The 18,271-nt window shown below is 32.1% G+C and overlaps 1 long non-coding RNA gene across 1 annotated transcript in view; it reads right to left on the reverse strand.

Moving 5' to 3' along the window:
* The window catches only part of LOC143249492 (uncharacterized), a 116,691-nt gene that overhangs the window by 29,262 nt on the left and 69,158 nt on the right, over window positions 1–18,271 (reverse strand). The window contains exons 2-3 of the long non-coding RNA XR_013027805.1: window positions 4,843–4,968; window positions 1,418–1,537 (exon numbers count right to left, since the gene is read on the reverse strand). This is a non-coding gene — a long non-coding RNA (uncharacterized LOC143249492). The remainder of the gene's footprint in view (window positions 1–1,417; window positions 1,538–4,842; window positions 4,969–18,271) is intronic.

The following is an 18,271-nucleotide window of genomic DNA, read 5'->3' on the forward strand; positions in this document are numbered from 1 at the left end:
AATAGTGGGATTGACCGTCAATTATAACGCCCCCACAGCTGAAAGGGCGAGCATGTTTGGCGCAGTATAGAACCAGATTTATTACGCCAAAATTGTTTTGAGGACTTGATCAAAGATTTTACAATTAAAAAATCTGTAAGAAAACTTTTTTAAAATTTAAATAAATATTAAGGTATAAGTAAATAAATTGCTTACAGGATTTTAAGTTCAAAGTGAGAATTTTTTAAAGTAAATTTTTCATTCTTGTTAACATCAAAGTGAGAATTGTTAACTCAGAGTGAAAAACAAATATGCAGTAAAAATGATTCTTTTTAGTTATTAATTAAAGAAGTGAATTTCTTCATCATTTCTAAATAAAAGATCTCAGTCATTACTTGATTTTGATCCATGCCTAATCTGTCAAATAAATAAAGTTTTTATTTAATATAGTTGTGGGGTTTTACCCGGAAAAAAACCGAAGAAAGGTTATAAATTTTCAAACTTTTATTTCACTTTAAGCACTTTTTGAGTCTTAATGTCTTGTCAGTTAAGCAATAAAGGGGCCGAGGAAGGCACCATTGTTAGGCTGCGCTTAGAGCATCAGTTGCCCTTAATCTAGCTCTGAGTATCACAGCAATTAATGTTATTCCATGCACTAATAATTTACTCAGCTGATTAGCATCTTCCGGGAAAAATAGGATATCAAATGACTAAACTGGCAATGACATAGCAGATGCTCTAGGAATATGTTTGAGAGTAAATGATATTACTCCTATAGTTCATTGACACACTTATATTTAACTAAACACATCAGTATACGACATTCATAATCGCGATTCAAATCATATAGTACTAATAGTACACAGTTAACTTTTTCTTTCCTTCTTACTGGCTCAACACGGAGTTTTCAACTGTTTGATTTGCAGCTAATTAACCAAGAGTTGTTTTTAACAATCAGAAGACCTTTGGTTTAGTTTGTTTTTTGGTTTTGAATTTTCGCCCAAAGACTAGAGGGAAGGAAGCTAGTCATCACCACCCACAGCCAACTCCTGAGCTACTTTTTACCAACTGATAGTGTGATTGACCGTCATATTATAACGCCCAGGCGACTAAAAGGACGAGCGTGTGTGTTGTGATGGGGATTCGAACCTGCGACCCTCAGATTACGAGTCGAACGCCCAAACTACCTGACCATGCCAGGCTACATTTGGTTTAGTAAGTTTAATAAACTTTAAACAGCTTACAGTTATAGTTACAGCTAGGAAGTTGGAGATTGGAAGAATCGGTGATTCAGAATAGGCTTAGAAATTGCTGAATTAGATATGATCAAGAGAAAGAAATTTCTAAATACATTAACCTCAGTATTATATTTTATGTAGAAGAGTAGCCTCGGATATTTTCCTAAACTTACCACAAGAAACTCGAAATGGGAACTCACCTGTATGATTTGTTGTTTTTATGTTGTTATTGTCTTTTTTCAAGTTAAACACATAGTTACACAATGGGTTTCTAACGTTGTAGGTCCGCAGACATACCACCGTGTCACTAGGAGCCACACCTGAGTGGAAAGCAAAAATTTCCAGTTAAATACCTAATCGCAAAGGAAAAGTATGTGTTAGTTAATACTTGGAATGTAATCCTTAATTATGATCACACTTTCTTTCATCTTGGAGAGTAGATCTGAAATATTATTGGTCAGATCTATATTGTGCTAAAAGTGTCAATGGAATAGGAACGTTGTTCTAAATCGATGAAGTAAATTAAAATGATCCCTCAATGGAGAATTTGACTTTTGTGTGAATTACATTTTTATATAGTTTCCATGTGGTAACTGTAGTATATATAGCCTGTTGTACTAGATTTTGTCACAAAACGACTACACTAATTCTCCATCAAATAATTTACTTTCATTTCTCTCGTTGAGCCAACTTGTAGTAATGGTTATGTGAAATGGTCCTTCTCATGGCACTGAAGGGGAAATTATCATCCCTTCACGTTAGTATTTCTTAAGATCGGCAATATATCGATCGTAGCTTTAGTTCACTAAGACTTATGTCAACCCCCATGGTCTCTATATACTACATTTCTTTCTATTTGACTGCCAGATGACATCTGTTTACAAGCTGTTTATTCTTGTTCTGTTGGATACCTTTCAGCTGTGGCTTTTATTATGTATTTAATCCGCTGGACTTTTTCATCTCATTACTAACTATCTTCACGGTGTTATCATTCCCTGCTCATTAAGTTAAAGTTTCCTACCTAACTAAAAATATATTAATTTCTTCTATAGAGTTACTTGTTATAATTTTTCCTTTCATTGCGTTGTTTCAGCGTGCGATTTTACTTCTGTTAACAACATGTTCCTTAAATAGCTTCATAACGTTATCTTCCTCTAGCCTGGAATGTTGTTGTTTGAACTTCAGATTTTTTATCCTGTGAACTACCAAAAATTCTACTCCTGCCTTCACAGAATAATTTAGTTTATTTTACCTAAAAAAATTAATTTATGGATAATGTCAGTTCTTCTACTCATTATTATACAGTGTTGTAGAACTACATATTTTTGAATGACATCTCTAATAAATCTTTAACCCATTAAAGTAATCATTATTCGTTTCATGTCTTGATCTTCTAACTCATTAAATTGTTACTGACCACGTGAAATGACATTGAAAGTTGTTTAAATTGTTTTATTGATTCTTCTTTCTCATAACCCACTCACAAAAACACATTCCTGAGTTTCGTCATGAATTAGCCAAAGTTTACACAAATGTAATTTCACCAACAACAAAGAACATTTACTTGTTTTTCACGGTATAATGTTATTACTTGTTTGGCCAATTTTAATTTTTATTTTCTGAGGTAAATTTACAGGAGAACTTTTATTAGTTTTTTTATTTAGTTAATAGTAATAGATTTAACATAAGGCAAATTAGTTTTATTATAATGTTCATGTGTGTTTTTTCTTATAGCAAAGCCACATCAAGCTATAGTGTTAATATAGGAATGTGGTCATTACGGGTATAGGAATGGTAACTGAGCGTTCGTTTATCACTTGCTTTACTTTCCTTTAATTTTAAATTGTATTTTATCTACAGCAATTATATTTTCAAAAATGGCTACATATAATGTATAAAAGTTCTAGACGTTGTGAGCTAAATCACCCATATCCGCTCATAATTTTTTTTTTTTTTTCTACATGTTAAGCTTACGAATATAGGTTAAATACGGTAGAAAATGTGTTATTACCGCTTTATGTATTCAATTTCCGCAATATTTTTCTTTATTATTATCAAAGCTTTTACTTTTCCTGTAGTAAAATATGCTCCTAGTTTTAATTTTCTGGCTTTTATGTGTTTTTGGCATTGTGTTAAAAATTAAGTTGTTTTTAAAAATGAGCTATTTTTATACTGTCTTACATTTTGATGTTAAAATGAACACATTTAAATTTCTTACGTCTATGTAGAATGAACCACTAAAATATTCAGCTGCTTCCCAAAAGAAGTAAATATAATAGATACTATAACGGATTTCTTCCGGACTTTCATGTGTAATCTAACTTGGCGTTTAGAAAATCCAAACTTCTATATTTTCCTAAATGTATGTAAAACAAACAACTCAATGTTGTTTCTAATGGTCGACCAATAGAATGAAAGTAAATAGTTTTCAGGAACAAACATGACACCTATTCGTATGTTCTTCTGAGGAAAGAACTTAACATCTCGGTCCGTTTCTCAATAGAATGTAATATTTCTTGATCCCTTTCAGTAAAAGGATATCGGAGGAGAAAAAAAATGTAGAACTCTTGATTAAAAAATCTCTTTAACTTCATCACTGTGTTGTTATTCAAGAAGTGTTTTTGATTTTTTAATGTATAGTTACATAAGTGGTAGAAGTCTAATTAGAATAAAATTCATGATATCAAGAGAACTTACTACTGTGACACTATGTAATAGTTTAAATAAATTATTGCATTGCTTAAATATATCACACACTCAGTGTTAAAAACAAGTTTTAAAAAATTACCTCGGAAAATAAACGACCCGAAGTAAATATTATAATAGTAATTGATCAAATGCACAAATGTGTTTTTAAATTAATAATTTGTAATTTGAAATCTTTTGTAAAAAGTATAACATCACTAAAGTTTATGTTGAAATAAATTATAATAACGTATACATTTTAGTTACTTTTACACGTAATTTATTATTTAATTCGGTTAACTTTAGTTTAATGAATGTTCATGATCAGAAAAGAACCCATTTATGTATGAAATATGAGTAAAACTCATGAGAATTTATTAACGTTTAGAATTTAATAATGAAAAGTACGTGTAGACTCCTTTTGTACAAAAAAACTTTATTTTACCTCGAGCATTTTATGCCTTATAACACAAACATGATTTTCTAATAAAAGTTAGTACTATTATTATTTAAATTTTATTATAGAATTAGTATGACTTTGTTTATCATGAACCATAATTCTACACAGTGGTTTATCTATGCTATATCGAAAGCAAAAACATTTTCTAACATTATAACTCTTCAAACTTGTTATTGCGTACATGGTGGACAGAATTAGATTCTGAGTGTTCTTGTTAGAAAACCTGGTACAGTATCTATTCAACCGAAAGAAGTTCGTATTTGGTATGTAGTTTTTAAATAAATATTGGAAATAGATAATTCGTCTTAGATTATCGTACAATCTACTGCTAATAACAACTATATTTTTAATCTTTCATACTTTTTTGTATGCCATAAATTGTTTTGTTCTCTTGTTTCTACTGGGTGTTACCATCTGACACCTTACTTAAAATAACAAAACGTTTAACTTTAAAGTTCAATATTAGAAAATAAAACTCACCGATTTCAGCTCAGTTACTGTCGCCTTAATTTTTATCTTGCTCAGCATTAATTCTGAAGGCTCACACACCTAAAAGCCATGTTTCGATGCTCGTGGTGGGCCTAGCACGAATAACCCATTGTGTTGCTTTGTGTTTAAAAAAATAACAAACAAAACCATTTTAACCCTAGATTATAGCTTTTAGCCACCAATTATAAGACAAAATACTAATTATTGTAATCAAATACTTTATTTCTATTACATTATTACAAATAATATTATGGCAACAGCTATTGTTTTCTAAAATCTGATAATAGCACTAATTATGGAAGTAATCGCCATCTTTAATAAAGAGCGTTGTGTGTTCGAGGTCTGCTTCTAAGTATTCGTCTTTCGTTAACAGGTAACAAATAAGTATGCTATACTGTAAGCTACAGTGAACTTCTGCAGTTAAGAGACTGAAAGTATCACAGAAACTGTTTACAGAGGAAACATCGTTAGGAATCTGACAGTTATTGATCGAAGGATTTAAAAGCAATTAGAAGACGAGTATAATAGTTGTTATTATTATTTACAGGTCTATGCAAGGACAGACAGCACATCTTGGTATTAGTTGAAAAGATTTAGCCTAAATACCTTAGGGAATAGTGACTTCCCAATAAATAAATCTCTGAAACTATATAAATACGTAGACCTGAATACCCTGAGATTAAGGCGGTTTATGAGATGCACGTTTAATATAGTTACAAATCATTCCAAGAGAACTATTCGCATTTATTGATCATTAGAAGTATAAGACATTCCATGAAGCCGGTCAATAAAAGCTTACTTTTCGAAATATGAAGTATAGAAATTAGGAATTCCTGAAACAGGACTAAGGTATATCTAATTTAGTATAAGCTTAAAATTGAAATGCTAGTTCTACACTAACTGAGATTACTAAATATTTCTCTTTAGGCAGGTCTTTGGTGTTGTAACGAGATGGCATATATATATATATATATATTCATCTTGTATGAATGATGTAACCACCGTAAGAAATAAATTTACTACTAATTAAAATCGTGTCCTCTAAATATTAGCGATACACTAAGATGCAATAGACATTTGAGTGTGTCCCACTTGGCAATTTCTTTTCTCCTAGGTTTGGATTCGGTCACTTCTCAACACACCATTTAAAAGGCATATCAAAACCTCCTTATAATAGCCGACAACCAGTATCAAAATTTCTTATCTCAGATATAAACAGGAAATCAAGGTTTTAGACAAGATGGTGCTAAAAGTGGAAACCGTTGCCAGTGAATGACGGATGACTGGTGGTGTAGTTTGGTGTTTCGCCTGTTTATGTGCTGGAAGAATAGTATAAATATGTATAAAAATAGATGAAGCACTTCATCTAACTTCTGCTGTTCTGAAAATGTGAACTGCTTCAGACGGTATTATGGTATGGAAAACATTCTTGCGCCAGAAGTAAAAACCATCTGATTTATATTGAAAGGCAAAAACAAATAAAATCGAGAGAATTTTCCAAACACAAGATAGTATAACGTTTCACCACGATCATATTGTCCAGAAGAGTTTCAAGACTTTATATTTTTTTATAAATCAATAATCACCATATTTTAGTCCAAATGAATATCTTTGAAATAACCTAGAACTTTACTTTTGCCATAATAAAGTATTGTGAAATGAGAGAGCCAATTATGTACTATTCTCCTCAACAACAACAACAACAAAATGGAACAAGAAGTCTTCCGGCATCTTGTGAATTCTATACAACTTCGCCCGAAGTTGCTATCGTTACGGAAGATGCTCTAATCCAGCCATTATTAGTTAGCGCCTAATAAGGAAACTTTTGGAATTTATTCGCTCAATAATGATTTTTTTTGTAACTCCAAAATCATTTGGTGAGCTTTCACATCATATTTGAAATCAAGGCTTAACATAATTAGAAACTTAATTGGTCTTGCGATTAAATTAAAGATTCGTCGTATGAGTAAAAGAGAGAAGAAAAACGTTGTCTGTTAAATAACGGTAACTAAAATAAGATGATAACAAATAATAATGTTGAGTCTATCTTCCACTGTGTTAATTGTTATGTGAAGCGATACTTGGATTACATAAACAGCTTTAAACAATATATTGAGATATCTGTTTAAATACACCAATCAGCTAACATCATATCATGAAATATTCAAATCAAAACAATCGTCTTACATACTTCAAGGGATGTTCAATTACTTCACTAAACATCTTATATAATATCGAATGATTTTCTGGATTATGCAATATCAATGAATGTGTGAATTACATAACTAATGATCTAACATAACATCGCACAAAACTTAAGTACATGACTACGTATTCGGCTTACTTCACTGCTTTCCTAGATCGCATGATATCTAGATGCACCTAGACAACATAACAACTCCGTTTATAGACAAGAAATATGACCTGTTTATGTACTCATCCAATCAGGCTCCTTATTAAATCAAGGGATGTCTGAAATACACGACGAATCAATTTAACAATATAACTGGACTACAGTATTCTTGCACAACCTCAAGAGATAAATAGTGTTTATTGTTAAAGGGATACTGGAATTATACGACCAAAATTAAGTCTCACAAAGTTCGCATAAAATGTTTGCACAAAACTAAAGGATTATCTGTACAGAAACGTTCTAAAATGTGAACTGATAAACTATAGGGAAGGCAGATAATTAAGCCAATCCTTCGTTAACCATGTCTAACTAACTAATAAGACCTGCATGTATCAGTAATAACAGTCTATGATTGTGAATCTGATATGACTAGTCTTATTACAGCTTAACATTCATTTATATTTTATAAGAATGAGGTTCCATGTTCCGTACAGCCTTGAAATTACTTCAGCTATTGTCGTGCTCCGTCAAATGATCACATTTATTCACTATTTCTTAACACCACAACTTTCATTGTAATAACCTTTTGCAAAGAACAGCAAAGCTAACCTTACATCATTTTAGAGTTATACAACCCATAACTATGTTTAAAAACATTAAGTTTAACCAAACCAAAAACACAGGTGTTTGTTAATTTGTTTTGCGTCGAGAGGAATACTTGCCAGAAGATATCTCGTCAAATGCAACTGTTGTGTAACCATTGTTTTTATCAATCTCTCTCATGAAGACATCTAATGCTTTCAAAGTGTGGCTTGAATATTAAAACAGTGGAGTCAGTACCTTAATTTTTAAGATTTGTTCTTGAAGCATTACATTCCTTAAAGGAGTGTTTTCTTCCTTTCCTTTTGTTTTGTCCATTTCTAACACTATTTTGCTGTTATTTTTTTTTTTGTTTTTAGAAGCTGCTTGTTTGTTTGTTTGTATTTGAATTTCGCACAAAGCTACTCGAGGGCTATCTATGCTAGCCGTCCCTAATTTAGCAGTGTAAGACTAGAGGGAAGGCAGCTAGTCATCACCACCCACCCCATCGCCAACTCTTGGGCTACTCTAACGGATTGACCGTTACATTGTAATGCCCCCACGGCTGGGAGGGCGAGCATGTTTGGCACGACTATGATTCGAACCCGCGACCCTCAGATCACGAGTCGCACGCCTTAACACGCTTGGCCATGCTGGGTCTTTAGAAGCTGCTTTATTAAAGTTTGATCTAGAAACTCAAACGAAATACATTAATATCTGTTCAAACAACTGCCATTAGTGAGAATGAAATTGTACAAAATGATTAAGAATCTTTTATTCATAATGCCAGAAAAACAGAGAAAAATAATTTAACTTTTAAGAGTAAAATGTAATTAATGAGAAATTAGTATATTGTATGGCAAATAATATGTCCCCTTTTTATCTTTATTTATGAACTATATTAATAAAAATACAATTTAGACCACAAGTCTGCAGAACTACTACTATAAATAGTTGTGCAATCAATAATTAGTTCTCTAACACTCAATTTTCGCTTGTTCCCCTGCTGGGACAGCGGTAAATATACGTATTTAAAACACAAAAATCAGAAGTTCGATTTCCCTAGGTGTATACAGCAGATAGTCCTATGTGGCTTTATTATAAGAAAAAAAAAATCACTTTCTTTCCGCCAATCCATTTCGAAATATTTATGTGGCGTCATCTGTCGTTAATTTTTGAACATATTTATAATCAAAAGAGTAACCTTTAGACAATATTAGTTTAATATTGAAAATTCTTATTTTTAATTGTCAAGTGTGTTTTTTATAATAAAGCCATATCGGGCTATCCGCTTTGTCTACCGAGAGTAATCGAGCCCCTGATTTCAGCGTTGTAAATCCGTAGGCGTATTGTCATGTTGCTTACCCGTAAATAATTTATATTTGCCATTTATTTTCAAAATAAGAAAAAAAAATCAATATATTCCGTAAATTATAGGTTAAATAGTCGCTAATTCTGAACTGGTAACCCAGTTGGTAAACTTAAAAGAAATCACTCACCCTAGGGAACTGCCTTCTTCTGCAGTTGAAGTGAGTGTGAAACCAACAGGGGTGGGACATGAAGAAAATGGGCGTGAGATAATATCTTAATAACTCTTTTCTACTTAAATGACTTGAATTTCAAAAATCTTAGATGAGTTAACACTATTTATGGGTAATATGTTAACTTTCTTTATTATCATCGTACTAAAAAATATACTTATACATCTATATAGTCACAAATCAAGTTACCATTACATGTAATATATCTATAAATTAAACCAAATGTTGAACAATGTCAAATTATCGTAATTACCGAAAGTAAAAGTAATTAAAAAAGAAAATCATGATAATAAATGATGTTTTATAATAGGATGAAGACAAAGTACAACTCCCTTTATAGCCAAAATATACTTCTTAAACTTTTATCTATGTCTTTATAATATTTTTACTTTCTCAATATGTCAAAAAAGAAGCGTAGAAATAGTTTCCAACTTATATTTTTAATTGAAAAGACTTGCTTTTGTTGTTAACTGCAAAGCTACAAAATAAACTTGGTCCGGCATGGCCAGGTGGGTTAAGGCACTCGACTCGTAATCTGAGGGTCACGGGTTCGAATCCCCGTCCCATCAAACATGCTAGCCCTTTCAGCCGTGGGGGCGTTATAATGTTACAATCAATCCAACTATTCGTTGGTAAAATAGTAGCCCAAAAGTTGTCGGTGGGTGGTGATAACTAGCTGCCTTCCCTCCAGTCGTACACTTCTAAATTAGGGACGGCTTGCTAGCGCAAATAGCCCTCGTGTAGATTTACGCGGAATTCAAAAACAAATAAACAAAACTTCACTTTTCAACCGTCAACATTATGAGTAGCTTTACTTTACCAGAGTGATTCAAGAAATAAACTACAGTCAAGTAAAATTAAATGTTTTAACGATTTTTTGTCGTTCTGTTTTCTAGCCTCTAGACACCTTAGTGATTCAGAAAGGAAGATATGCTATAATCGACTGATTCATCAACAGAAGGGAAGATACAACTAATTCATCAATACGCTTAAAAATACCATGTATTTGTTTAATGTCTAGTATTTTGAAAGCTCTCTCTCCTATTGATTTGAACGTTAACATCCAAAAGTCACCGAAGACAACATAAACAGAATTCCACTTAACTAAAGTTAAATAGTGAGAATATAAATTATATCAATATTCTTTCCTCGTACTCTGAACTCGTTTATTATAGTTGGACGTAATGATTCATAAACTCATCGAATTTTTACATTAATCTCATACACACGCACACAGTAGATTATGAAATGATCCCTGTGATAGCAGGGATGGTAGATATTCAGCTAGCATGACAAGGTTTCATCAAGCGAGCGTCTGTTTCTGGAGGTATGATTAGAATCCTCTTCCAAAATGTACTCTTCACTCACTAATAAATAATGTCAATGCACTTTCAACCCTACGACGTGAGGGTATACATTAATAACATGATTACATAATTTCTTTGGTTTGTTCTCATGCAGAACCAGTAGACGAACACATATGACGTAAGTGTAAGAAAACAGCAACTAGTATATCAAACATATTAGCTCACGGTGGATAAGGAATCTCACACAGCAATTATATAAAGTATTTATTTGTTTATTCAAGTGAAACCTACACATTGAGCTATTTATGTTATGTTCAACGTGAGTATCACAACCACATTTTCAGTGCTATAAACCCTCTTTGGAAATTAAGAGATTTTAACATATTTCTGATTAGTTTTAGGTATAAATAAAAATGTTAAATACGAATCTAAATCCAACCGAATGTTCAAAAATGCTATATTCTTCTAACTATCGCAAACAAACAAAAAATCAAAAACTGAAAAGAAATCATACAGTGTTAGAGATTAATGAAAGTTTACTGTTCCATTTACAGCAAAGAATTACTTCGCAAAATTTTGCTGGGACAAATCTCACATGTCTGCGTAACGTACGACGTTCTCTCAAAACTCGTTTGAGAGTGACCTCAGCGCTAAAATTGCCTCATATTTCTCTAAAGAAAATAACGTGGCAATGCCTGGTAGTTAAGATACTCTATTGGTACTCTAATGGTTGTGGGCTTTAATCTCCGTTATTGTAAGTGTATGGGGATTGACTTATAATGTGATGGTCAATACTAGTTGGCGAAAGAGTAGCTGTGTGTGATGTTACATAGCTGCACTCCCTCTGACCTATTACTACTAAATTAGAAACAGTTATGGCAGGTAACCCTCTCGCAGCTTTGCACGAACTTTAAGCTAAGCCATAAAAAGAGTTTTATTTAAAGCAGTTGCATTATGTAGCTCAAAGTTACAAATTTTACAGAAAACGAAACCACCTTTGATCAGTGAAACATATGAGGTGACTGGTGGGAAAATTTTCCCTTCTATTTCCTGTATTTTAAGGATTGATACGAGTCCTACTGTTTCAGGTAATGTCAGTTTGAATAAGTCTAGTTAGTACGGTAGAGTATTTTAAATTGTCTTCATAAAACTAACTTGTCTGGTAAAATTTCATATAGCGCAGTATTCACTTCAGAAATGACTAAAGTAGTAAGTAGAACATGACAGGACAACTAGAACTACGTCAAAAGTTGAACGTCTTTGAATTGTATATTACAATAAAAAAACATTGAAAACGTAGGTGTATTATAACCTATACTACACCCCACTTACATTCAATAGAATAATATTACACAACTGTTATAATTGTAAGTTGAGACCTATCCTTCTATAACTTAGATTGAAATATTTCGAAATGTGTAACTTTACAAAATATTTTGTTTGTCAAAATTTATTAGTGACACATATTACATGATATTTTTAAACTATCACCCCTGACACATTCATGTTATACCAGGCTAAACTGATCTTGTTATTCAATGCGTTAAGCTTTAGTCATCAGAATCTTTGGTGACACTAGCTCGGTGTTTTCTTGTTCAAAACAAGACTGTCTGCAGTCTAGTTTTAGGTTTTATTATATAAGATGAAACTGACATTTCTGTACTTTGTACGGGTTTGCTGCACATGAACTTTTTTATTATTATTTAATAGCTTGTGTTCTTACTGTTAATACATACAAACTGATGTTTTAGAGGATCCCATCTTGTTTTAGTCTAATTAATCCCTTGATCCATCGATCTCCTTAAACATGTTTGCAAAGACTAGTCACTTCGTCCAGCCTCCCGTGGCACAGCTGTACGTCTGCGGACTTACATTTATTTCAGTAACAATTGACTGCTGGATAAAACAGAGAATTGCTAAGTGTTTTACCACAATATTTTCTATCAACAGCTTATCCAAGAAATACCGTAAAGGTCGACAATCATACATTCCATCAGCGAGATACGTTTTTCCTTTATTCTATACCCCCTCAGACGCACAGTGGTATGTCTGCGGACTTATACTACTATAAACCGGGTTTTGATACCCATGGTTGGCAGAGCACAGATGGCTTATTCTGTAGCTTTATGCTTAATTCAAAACAACAATAACCCTCAGATCATTGACGTTTCTCAACGTGACTGTAGTTTTTAGTTTCCTCAATTAAAATCTTAGAATTTACGCTGGCCAGAAGCTAAGAACCTGAGATAAAATAAATGATATAGAACTTTACAAGCACAAACTTGTGCCGTTTAAGTGAAATCCAATATTCATAAAACTCGTCTCTTTCTTTTCAATAATTCATCTATTTTATCACATCTTGAATTCCACACTAACTCGACACGACCAATTCACTTTCACTTATTAAATTAAGTGAAGCTCTATTAAATTAAGTTTCCAAACATCTTTGCGAATCTCTTTTGAACCGAATATCATAACATTATATTGCTCATTCCATTTTTTATATGTAATTCAAGGTTTTTACTCAAGTCTTCAACATATCATGATTTACATTTTAGAGGAAGACAAAATATATCTTCAAGCAATCATGCGCAAACTTATCATAAGAAGGATAAAAATCTAGTACGAACTATAATTTTAGTGTGCAGACTTTTGTTTCGGGGCAGTCTCACATTAAAATATTATTTAGGTATATGATCTCGTTATCTGGTGTATCGATTGAAGTTCTTTCTTACGATAAAATATTTAATTAACTTGTTCTGACAGTTTAAATAGTTGCATTATTTTCAACAAGGACAGGTTTGTACAACGCTAGACACCGGGTTAGATACCCATAGTGGGCAGTGCACAGATAGCCCATTGTGTAGCTTTGCGTTTAACTTTAAACACACATACACACAAAAGCAAGGACAAGTTTCTTATATGGTATTTAGCGACATCTATTGGTTAAAATAAGCATAATTGTGTCAAAGTATCTGATGCAAGTAATCAGATGCAGTATCGAAATGATGTATAATTTATACTTAAACTACAAAAACCAATGCAATGTTCTAATTAGCCACAATGCCTAAAAGTAATAACAACAAAATTTATATCAAATGATATAATGTAGATTCTAATGGATTCGTTTGAATTAGTCCGAGATTTTCCATTTACTTGTTTTAAGTGAAAAATATAATGCAAAACATTCCTACTTGCTCTGAATATTTTTCTTATGTCTTCGCACATTTTACCTAATAAAACCTGGCCTTTACCTATGTTATTATTAAAGCGAAAACTTTATTTACTAAGCATTTAAACAACATGTATTCGTAATTGCATAGTGTGGTTTAAATTGTAGTATATTCTACATGACATTATGTATATGTTCGTTTATAAGCTTCAGATATTTGTATGCTGATGCAAGCTGTACAAGATAATTGATATTCAAACAAAACTTCAGCAATGCTCTTGATGAGAAATGTTGTAGTTCTTCTTCTATTACCATTGCTACTTTTTTGAACAGAGATGAAATGAGTTGTTCCTGAAAAACGACAGATTAACTTAAAACAACTTCTTAAGACTGTCCACAATCATTATAATAACATTCACGGCTTAAAAATGAATAGTCTGTTGCTTATTGGAATTATTTGTTTTGTTAATTTTCTCGTAAAGCTACGTAAGTTTTATTTGTGCTGACTGTTCTTAATTTGGAGGCGGTAGATGAGTAGGAAGGTAGCTAATTTATACTACTAATTATTGAGCTACTCTTTATCAGCGAATACTGTGATTGATTGTTACATAATAATACTTTCACAGTTGAATGAGAGAGCATGTTCGGTGAAGGGTCTCTATTCTTTGACTCGAAGATTTCGAGTAGATCACCCTGATCACGCCCTTCCCCTCCAGTTGCACAACCGTATGTCTGTCGACTTACAACGCTAGAAACCGGGTTTTAATACCCGTGGTGGTCAAAGTGCAGATAGTCTATTGTGTAGCTTTGTACTTAACTTCAAACAAACAGAACCTCTAACCACCTGGCTATCGTAGCTTCCGCCCTATTTCTTTATTTAAATTAATAAAAATGGTAAATTAAAATAAATCTACAGATTTTATGTTATTTATGTCAAGGGTCACAATGTCAACAAGCTCTGTTTTGAAGTTAGAAAGTTATAAAAATAATCTTGTCAATATTTAAAAAGTCTAAAAGTGAAGATATTATATTTTTGAAATCAAAGGTTTTGCACCAGAAGGATTTGCATTTTAATAAGCACGTGTTCTAATTAAAACTCAAAGCCAGTGAGCAAAGTAATGTAAAAGAGTATAGCGTCAGCATCAAGATGTTAATATAGATAATATTTGCTCTTTATAAGTTCACGTTTATCTCAATTTTGCTGTGAAGAGCTACTGGAAGTCCACAAACATTCACATACTTGAATAGTTTGAAAATTACAGCCAAGCCATTAAACCACAAGTTAATCTTTTAAAAAACAGAAAAAAAACTGTCGTACTCATGTAACAATAATGACTTTTCTATCTCCAAACACGTGTATGAGCGTCGATGCAGTCTGTTTGAAATGGTGATATATAAATATTACTACACACTTTAATTATATATTGCTTTTAAAGAATAAACACAATACATTCTTTCACAAAATAGTGAATAAACTAAATATTACTTTATTGTTACAGGTGTGTTTTTATTTTCTTATCTTGTTATTTTGGAATCTAAACTAAATGGTTAACATTTTTTTTTAAGTTTTGGTTTTCCAAATAGTTAAGTAGGACTTTGTTTCATGTTAAAACTTTTTTATTCGTGAACTTGGACAGTTGAAGATTGTATAAGCTTTCAAGGAACGTAAGGTAATTTTCAAGTATTTTTATCGTTATTTTAGATGTGAGCTATTGAGATGAGATGTGAATTTGAACGTTTCAAATAACTTTTTTGCTGCTATGTAGTTATATAATGGTCGTCTTAGCAGTTATTGCTTAAGGAATTCTAGTGTTTATGAATAATGATATATATATATACAGGGTGGCCCATATGTCCCTACTCATCCATATATCTTATGCATCCAGTGTATCTGTGTGCTGTTCTTCATTCTCGCTGCATAATATTATGCGACGCCATGTTCTGTGAGACATTTTCCTCAACATAGCAGGGGTTATTGTTCCAAATGCCGCGATAACAGCTGCCTTCAATTCATCATTTGTATTATTGAATATAACATAATAACACATGGATGGGTAGGGGCCTACGAGCCACCCTGTATATTGTAATTAAGTTGATTTTTTCTCTATGAAACAGTAAGAATTTTAATTTTGTTCTGTAGCCTTAAAAGTCCTACATTCTTTTAACAGAAGACGCCTCTATTTATAAATATAGATAACATAAGTTGATATACTAATTTTTCAGTTGATTATCTACATCACATATACATATCTAATTACCGAAGTGACTGAAATGAAAGTAATAAGTTCGTACCGCGTTTCTACCCGTAACTTCTCAAATTGTACCTTAAAATAATTTGAGCTTTTATGACACTAGATGGCAATAAAATCTACAATAAAAGTTCAGTTTCAGATACCGACCGTATCCTTGAATCACAGTAGTAGTTGGGTTATTATTAACAGCGTCGTTGTTTTATGAAAAAAAAATCGAAATAACGTCATATTTTGTTACTTCGAAACGACTGATGTCTGCGTTAGTATTAAAGAGCCAGAATATACTCTAATTGTTTTTAATTTTTCTCTTGTACTATATTTTTCAGAAGCGGAAACTTATGGGTTGATCTAATGAAATGTTTTAGCATGGAATAAAAACAAGTGAATAAAATGTTTAAGAAAAGAAACTATTAGTTAGCTCAATATTTGCTCATACAAAATTACTGTACACAGTAATAAGTGTATTAAGTAATTTAGGTTGCAGTGATCACATATGAATTGTTGTTATGATTAGTAAGCCCATAAGATTATCTAAGCCTTTAGACGCCTAATTGTTTGGCTCACTAATCATGATAATTAAATTTTTAGTATCGTTTAAAACTCCCTTTTTACCTGACGTAACGTTAAGCTGTGGAAATTTGAAAAGCTTTGGGAAGGGCAAAGTGTTCTATTACGGATTTTTTAAGTTAAACTTCAGATGCAGGAATAATTCATCAAACCACCAGCTGCGGTCTTGAATTTATAAAGAATGTGGTAGAAGAAACGCGCAGGCGAAAACCAGTACTTCAGGAAAGCAAATCTCCTGTTGTATTGAGATATAATTCTAACGATCGTCTGCATTTTTATTAGTCCCTTTTTTCTATGTTTTTCTTTCTTCCTCCGTTTAGACTAGAGTAAGTAAGGTGTTATCTTTTGTCTAATTCAACTTCACAGTTTAGAAAAACCTTCAAAAGTATAGGAAGTAGTCTACAAATGCTATGATATCTTTGAGAAATAGTGAAATGATATGTGTATCCGTAATTATTGTAAAAATATATGGATATGATTTCTGCTCTGAAAAGGAATAAGTGAAAAAAATATTACATCACATATTGGAATTCAGTGAAGAATTAATCAGGACTATAACAAAAATTGTTGACAGCCATGAGAATCATTGGTTTGATTCTTCTCAACGTATACAATACTTTTGGAATGGTTCGGACAAAGGCTACATTTAATCAGTGATGTTGAGAAAACCCACTTGTAGAGAAAAATATATATTTAAAAACGGCTCGTTTGGGTTGAGAAAATTTTTACCTCTTTCTTTCTTTGTGAACCTAACGATGACTGAAGAAGGTCGAAACGTTGTTTGCTCCTCTACGTAAAAAATTTTCTCAACCCAAACGAGCCGTTTTTACATATATAAAGGCTACATTTATATACCCATTTTACAACTGGTTATTTATCATTATATTATGCTTATAAAGTAATAGCCTACGAAAGTCCTATTAGATAACGTCAAACGTATACTTTATTCATTAATATTTACCACAGTATCTATTAATCATTTCATTAAAATATAGCCATTATTAATTAGAAACTATTATTAAGCCATGAAAAGTAAGCTGCAATCTTCACTAAAAGAACAACGAATGTGCAGTTGCGTTCAGATATTGTAAACGTTTCTTCATCTGTGATGTTAACATACTTTCTATAATTTCTCTGTTTACTATATATGGATATAAATATTGCGTTTTTAGTTTGAAAAAGAAACAACATATATTCTTCTTTAGAAATTAATCACTTTATGCTTTTATTGAAGAATGGTAAAATTGAATGCACAAAAACGTTTTCTCGTTTGTCTAGTTTTAGTTAATAGGTGAAACTTGAAGCTGTTGGATGACTTTGTTAACTGCTTTAATGTTATAATGATTAAGAGAAGGTATAAGAAAAAGGCCTTAGAAATATTCTGTTCAATCTCCCAAGTAGGCGTAGCAAAATTCAATTCAAAATTAATGTTTAGCGCAGCTGCGCTAAACGACTCAAAATATTTTGTGACCACTGTTTCTCTGCTTAATCTACTGTTCTTTTGAAGTTTTCTCCATCACCTAAATAGTTATTCCTCAGAGGGTTTTATCTGCTATTCTTCAAATTATTTCACTTGTCTTTGGAAGACTACGGGCAGGGAAGAGATTAAACTTAATACAAATAAAATGTCTGACTGGGATATTTCAACA

The sequence above is a fragment of the Tachypleus tridentatus genome, chromosome 4 (genome assembly GCF_004210375.1).
Source record: "Tachypleus tridentatus isolate NWPU-2018 chromosome 4, ASM421037v1, whole genome shotgun sequence".
Lineage (NCBI taxonomy): Eukaryota > Metazoa > Arthropoda > Merostomata > Xiphosura > Limulidae > Tachypleus > Tachypleus tridentatus.